At 42.8% G+C, this 7,521-nt stretch overlaps 1 non-coding gene across 1 annotated transcript; it reads right to left on the bottom strand.

Moving 5' to 3' along the window:
- Positions 1-2,143: 2,143 nt before the first annotated feature.
- On the bottom strand, positions 2,144-2,225 carry Trnas-gga (transfer RNA serine (anticodon GGA)). The gene is given in 2 exon segments: positions 2,144-2,178; positions 2,188-2,225. It is a non-coding gene; the product is annotated as a tRNA-Ser (tRNA).
- Between the last annotated feature and the right edge of the window lie 5,296 nt (positions 2,226-7,521).

Here is a 7,521-nt window from a genome sequence, read left to right on the forward strand (position 1 = left end):
CATCTTTGCAACCACGACACCATGCAGCGCGGTACAGATGGGCCCAACAACATGTCGAATGGACCGCTCAGGACTGGCCTCACGTTCTCATCACCAATGAGTGTCGCATATGCCTTCCACCAGACAATCGTCGGAGACGTGTTTGGAAGCAACCCGGTCAGGCTGAACGTCTTAGACACACTGTCCAGCGCGTGCAGTAAGGTGGAGGTTCCCTACTGTTTTGGGGTGGCATTATTTGGGGCCGACGTACGCCGCTGGTGGTCATGGAAGGCGCCGTAACGGTACTACGATAAGTGAATGCCATCGTCCGACCGATAGTGCAACAATGTCAGCAGCATATTGGCGAGGCATTCGTTTTTATGGATAACAATTCGCGACCCCATCGTGCACATCTTGTGAATGACTTCCTTCAGGATAAAAACATCGCTCGACTACAGTGGCCAACTTGTTCTCCAGAAATGAACCCTATCGAACATGCTCGAAATAGATTGAAAAGGAATGTTTATGGACGACGTGACCCACCAACCACTCTGAGGGATATATGCCGAATCACCGTTGAGGAGTGGGACAATCTGGACCAACAGTGCCTTGATGAACTCGTGGATAGTACGCCACGACGAATACAGGCATACATCACTGCAAGATGACTTGCTACTGAGGATCTCGCTGTATAGTGGTACAACATGCAATGTGTGGTTTTCATGAGCAATAAAAAGGGCAGAAATGACGTTTATGTTGATCTCTATTCCACCTCTCGGAACCGAGGTCATGCAAAACATTTTTGATGTGTGTATTTGTCTGTGAACAGTGTGCTGTTTTGCAAATCCATTAGTTCTAGTTGCATTGTATTTATGAAGGAACAGTATTTGGTACAACTGAAAATGCAGTGCTAAGCTGTGCTTTCTTCGCTATTTCACCTCTTAAAGCTACCAATTCGTCTTCCCGGCTCTAGTCAACCGTTGCCTAATCCTTCCGCTGAAACTCTCAACAACCTTTAGTTCGTTCAGTTTTCCAGGTCCCATCTTCTTAAGTACGCATCTTTTTGCAGTTTCTTCAGTTTTAATCTACAGTTCATAACCGATAAATTGTGGTCAGAGTTCACACCTGCCCCTGCAAATGTCTTGCAATTTAAAATCTGGTTCCGAAATCTCCATCTTACCATTATATAATCAATCTGAAACCTTCCATTTTCTCCAGGTCTTTTCCACGTATACAGCTTTCTTTCATGGTTATTAAACCAAGTGGTAGAGATGATTAAAATATGCTCTGTGCAAAATTCTACCAGGCAGCTTCCTCTTTCATCCATTTCCTCTAGTCCATATTCACCTACTATTTTTCCTTCTCGTCCTTTTCCTGCTATGGACTTCCAGTCCTCCCTTGACAATTAAATTTTCGTCTACCTTAACTGTGTGAATGATTTCTTTTATCTTATCATACATTTCTTCAATTTCATCATCATCTGCGAGTTAGTATGTATGTAAACTGATACCGATGTGATAGGTGTGGGCTTCGTGTCCGTCTTTGCTACGATAATGCGTTCGCTACGCTGTTCATAGTAAGCTTACCCGAAATCCTATTTTCTTATTCATTATTAAACCTTCTCCTGCATTACCCTATTTGATTTTTTATTTATAACCCTGTGTTCACCTGTCCATAAATCCTATTCCTCCTGCCAGCGTACGTCACCATTTCCCACTATATGTAACTTCAACCTACACATTTCCGTTTTCAAATTTTCTAACCTACCTGGGCGATTAAGCGATCTAACGATCCACACTCCGATTCCTAGAAGGCCAGTTTTGTTTCTCCTGCTCTTGTCACCCTCCTGAGTAATCCCCGCCCGCGGATCCGAATGGGGGACTATTTTACCTCCACAATATTTTACAGACACACAAAGATAAAATGCAAACAAAATTCAAATTTGGCGCCGAACTCTCTGGTGAACAAATGAACACTGCCTGGGCTGGGACACACAACAAACCACAATCACACTGTGTGAAGTGAAAAGTGGTTTACTACGTTATTTGTGGAAAAATGGTTCAAATGGCTCTGAGCACTATGGGACTCAACTGCTGTGGTCATAAGTCCCCTAGAACTTAGAACTACTTAAACCTAACTAACCTAAGGACATCACACACATCCATGCCCGAGGCAGGATTCGAACCTGCGACCGTAGCGGTCGTGCGGTTCCAGACTAGCGCCTTTAACCGCTCGGCCACTCCGGCCGGCTATTTGTGGAAAATACTTGTTATAGTTAACGTGTGCATCACAACTCAGCATAATGCGGAGAATGGAAGTGTTTGCCACACGAAAGCGTAAGTAAAAACGAATACAGGTGCGAAAACATCACGCCAAACTAGATTACGTTCTAGAAGATAGGTTAACTCCCAGCAAAATACTTTCCTCATCAACATCGTTCTATTGCAGATGACAAGCTACCTGTAGTAATTACCACACAAGTGATCCAGAAAATTCATGCACACCAAATGTAAAGGTATTTACAAAAAGAAACGATCTATTGTTTGAACTAAAGATGCACACAATTTTATAATCATTTAACAAAAATGTTCACATCACAGAATAAATAAAAACGAAAACCCTCTGATGATAGCACAGTGGTGCCGAAACATGTTTGGGTACTGAGAAAAAATGGTGTTTTGCACAACTGGCGGACCTCACATCCAACAAAGTATTCTTTATTACTAGTTGAAATTTGTTGCGAAACTCAAATAGTCTTTCTCATTTCCCAATCCCTTTAAGAAGCCTATATTCTTCCATAACTCTTTCTTCTGCTCCTTCCCCTACAACCGCATTCCAGTCCCTTGTTATTAGATTTTTATCTCCCTGTACATACTGGATTACCCATTCAGTATCCTAATATTTCTTCTCTTCATCTTCTGCTTGTGAAGTCGGCATGCCTTCCCGAACTGTTGTCGGCTTCGGTTTGCTGTCGAATATGATTAGAACAACTGCATGATTGAACCGTTAACGGTAACGCACTCTCTGCGTTTCCTTCCTATTCATAACGAATCCTACTCCCGTTATACCTTTTCTGCTGCTGCTGATATTACCCAGTATTCGTCTAACTAGATATTGTCCAGTATTTGTCTAACCAGAAACCCTTATATTCTTTCCATTTCACTTCACTGACGCGCATTCCAACTCACAGAATATACCCCCTCTTATTCGATCTTTTTGTCGTGATTACCTTCCTTTAACAGTTCCCTTCCAGAGATCCAAATGGGGGACTAATCTGAAACCTTTTTCAAATGGAGAGATTATCATGCCACTTATCTAAATTACGGCCACATATCCTTTAGAGACACTTATGTGTCTTTAATGCATCATCATGTCTTTGATCAATGGTAATACTTCCGTCCACCCGAAGGGCAAGAGATTGCCCTGAACTTCTGTCAGTTTGTCCACCTTTTTTGATATGGCCATTGGCGGTAAGAGATGATTTTTATCCAGAACTGGAGTAGTGATTTGGTTCGTTGATGTTTTTTATTGGCAGTCAAAGACGATATCTCTAGACCTTGGTCTAGGCAAACGTTCTCTAAAGAAGTGAACGAAACATACATGGTGTTGATATTGGAATATAGTGATACGGAAATACTCTCCCGCACTCCTTCCCCGCCACCAGTTCTCAAAAAATGGTTCAAATGGCTATAAGCACTATGGGACTTAACATATGGGGTCCCCTAGACTTAGAAACTACTTAAACCTAACTAACCTAAGGACACCACACACATCCATGCCCGAGGCAGGATTCGAACCAGCAAACGTAGTAGCAGCGCGGTTCCGGACTGAAGCACCTAGAACCTCTCGGCCACAGTGGCCGGCTCCCCGTTTTCACCCAAGTAGCTTAGCCACCAGAAGGCTCTAAAGAATATTTGCCACAGGTTTTTTTTTTTCCGCGACTGCAGGAAGAAACCAAGCGTAGTGATAAAAAGACAATTAGGTCTACTGTACAGGTGCTACTACTACAGACTCACACAACTGCATATGTCCAATTACGTTATCAGTTGCCACACATGGAAACCTGTGGCCAATGTCACTCGAACCCTGGTAGCTGAAATGAAGGTTCTGTTTTTATAAGGCTTATTCCAAACTATAGTATGCCTTTCGCTGTACTTTTGCAGGGGGTGAAGGCTAAGCAAACTGTAGAATTATAGTGGCTTTACACTTCATATTTAACCCTATGTATGCAGGGGCTAGATACACTGCATAATAAGCTAGCTTGGAATACGAGTTATTTTGATTGTAGTAGAACGTATATACCAGGAACAATTGATGCTTGCGTTTGTGAATCGGAAATTGCAGCGGCGTTTTTACCAAACGAAGTGAACGTTGTCAGAATAAGAGCAAATTCTGTAGCTGTGGGGGAACAATAGAAACGTCTGACTTATCGGAAACGTAACGGGGTAGTTGATAGCCGCTGCAAGCGATCTGACGAACTGCTACACTCTGATGAATATTTATCCGTATCGGTTTCGTTCTCTTTGAAAGTCGTTCCTCCCTTTCCGATTAAATAACACCTCTTTCCAAAGAGAGAGAGAGAGAGAGATAGAGCGAGAGAGAGAGAGAGAGAGAGAGAAAGAGATCAAAAGCCAACGTTTACCGAAACTCTGAAAGTACAGCACTGTGTGCCATGAAAGTTGGTTGCGTCATTCCAGGTTTAGAACTGCCGTACTCTGTGTGTGTGTTAACGATCAACTTCCGTGCTGTTTACTTTTGTTTTCACGCTAAATTTCTACCTGAAACGAAGAGTGTGCTCTGCAAAAGCCAGCGCCACGACAGCTTGCACGGAATTTAGTTATTTAGCTCCGTGACCTCTTAACCTAAACGAAATGCCGTGGGAAGGGAAACTCTCTTAATGAAACGAGAGACACTTCATATACATATCAGATCGTTATTTTTATCATGAACTAGGAAGTACTGTTGATGTTGATCGTCTTGCTCTACTGATTTATCACAATGCATTTTGTCGGTTTTACTCTGTCATGAGGCGTCCAGATCCCGTAACGTGTTGTAATTGCCTACTATATACATCGGAACAGTGAATGGCGGTGGGTGTTTTGTACAAATATTAGCCTCGTCTTATCCTGTTTCGTTCGCGCGTGCCACAAGGGGCTAATGAGTCTGCGTACTTTCGTTCCAGTCATGATCTGTGTCTTATCTTATTCTACGCTAGCTGCGTGACGGAGGCAGTGGCATTGTTTACACGACCGAACGCGATCATCAGTTCTCTAAATTTACCCAATTGTGTTTCGCCATAATAAAGTCTTCTTTCTTCTAACGTTTAGCGTTATATTATGTTTTTTTAGGGCTATCCTCTTACGATTGCGTCAGCGTTCATCTGGGTTCCTACGACGCTTAATGTTAGACTTATTTAATATCAACTCTAACGGAAGAGTTCTAAAGAACAGTTCAGTCTAGAGTGTTATGTGCTGTTTACTTAGCAGTGATCAAGGCAAAACGTCTACTACTAATAAGTTCTTTTTTTGTCACAGACTTAATTCCACAATCGCAAAATATTACGTTGAAACTCTTAAATGTACTCTTCCAGGATACTCCAGCTTGATATGACTAGTAGTGCCTTCTCGTAAGGTCAAAATAAGCCTTGGTGTGGTTTACTGGTGTTTTCCAGATATCTATTTTCGAAGTTTTCGTTGTTCAAAAATGGTTCAAATGGTTCTGAACACTATGGGACTTAATATCTGAGGTCGTCAGTCCCCTAGAACTTAGAACTACTTAAACCTAACTAACCTAAGGACATCACACACATCCATGCCCGAGGCAGGATTCGAACCTGCGACCGTAGCAGTTTCACGGTTCCGGACTGAAGCGCCTAGAACCGCACGGCCACCGCAGCCGGCTTTTTCATTGTTCTCAGTTTCTGTTCCTCCCCCTTTGTGTACGGACTACCTATATTCGTCGTGGTTGTCGCTGCATTACTGTCCGTCTCTACATTTACACACAGACCTTACCTTGACTGTAGTTTATTATGGCGTTGTGGTGTTCCGTTTTGTTTTCCACAATTGCTTGTTTAATAATTCGTTGAATTTGAGTGTTTGTCGAAGTGCAGTTGCAATTTTCCATGTTTATTAACGAAAAACAATTATTCCTTTTTTACTTCAAAAGCATAATTCATAACATAATGAAAATACCCTAAATTGTAATTAGCTATCTGTAGGTTTTGTGGTAAGAAACTATTTTCTTGGGAAGTTTGCAAATGTAAAGAATGCCGCAGAAGGAAAACTGATACTACTTTCTGAAGAACACAGGTATAAAAACTACAGAAGTATGTTACTGTGTAGAGAAACTTTAAGACGTAGACGTAGAGGATACTGAGTAGTCTGCCGTCCAAACAGTACACCTTTCTGGCTTCGGATCTCCTCTTTTCTTACACTGCCTTAACTGAAAAAGTGAAGCACCCAGATGACATGATCGGATGTCAATGTAGCTTCACACACGTACACACCATCGACGTATATGTAAATGATTAGAGCTGCAATTCATTGCAACAGATGGAATGTCCGAAAGAGTGAATTAGAGTTATTCGTGTTTATTGCTATTACCAGTTCACCAGTCCTGTTAGGTTACAGAAGGGGTGTGAACAGCGTCAGGTTTCGAGCGATCCCTGTGAAGGACACGGAGATGACGCGTACGCGTGTGAGACAGCGTTATCAGCTCATGACGGAGTTTGAAAGGGACCTCACTGCTGGTCTCCATTTAGCCAGCTGGTCGAATCATCCATTCGGATGAGAGAGTGGCCCGATGTTGGACGTCGTTGGAACTTGAGGGGTGACGTACTCGTCGTCAAGGTTACTGTCGACCACATCTAACGACCATAAGGGACGATCGCCGTATTGTGTCCCTTCACATCTACAACTGCCATCCAAAAACAGGAAAAAGAATCCCTGCAACATTCTGTGTCATCCGGCTCTATTGGACGGAACTAGTAGCAGCCCTAATAGTGAATTACCGTTTGCGTAGGTTGCCGTTGACACCACAACACATACGTCTGCGATTGGAGTGGTGGCCTGGCAAGGTAGTATGGACTACTTGTGAATGGCGTTTTGGTGTTCAGCGATAAATCAAGTTTTTTCGATACCCCGTGTGGCAATCGTCGGCGAGTATGACAGCGACCTGAGGAGAAGTCCCATTCTTCCGGTGTTTGAAGAGTTACACCGGTCCTACTCCTGGTGTGGAGGGCAACTGGGCAGAAATTAAGGTCATGGCTGGTACTGACTGAGGGGACTCTGACGGCACAAAGAAACGTTCTCATGTGTTGCCACTCATGCGACGTGGTACGGAATACTTAACAGCTGTTTTGTTTAACCTTTAAATCTAAAGAGGGTGGAAGGGCTGACCCAATAAAGTGAACATTTCAATTCCAATGGGTTTAATTAGCTACCCAAAACAATCACATAAAATTTGACAGGCGCCACTAGGGCAAGTTTACTTAAGAGACTTACATTACATAAAATAATAAGCACGTTAATAAATCATCTCCCA

This window comes from Schistocerca cancellata, chromosome 7 (genome assembly GCF_023864275.1).
Source record: "Schistocerca cancellata isolate TAMUIC-IGC-003103 chromosome 7, iqSchCanc2.1, whole genome shotgun sequence".
NCBI classification, from domain to species: Eukaryota; Metazoa; Arthropoda; class Insecta; order Orthoptera; family Acrididae; genus Schistocerca; species Schistocerca cancellata.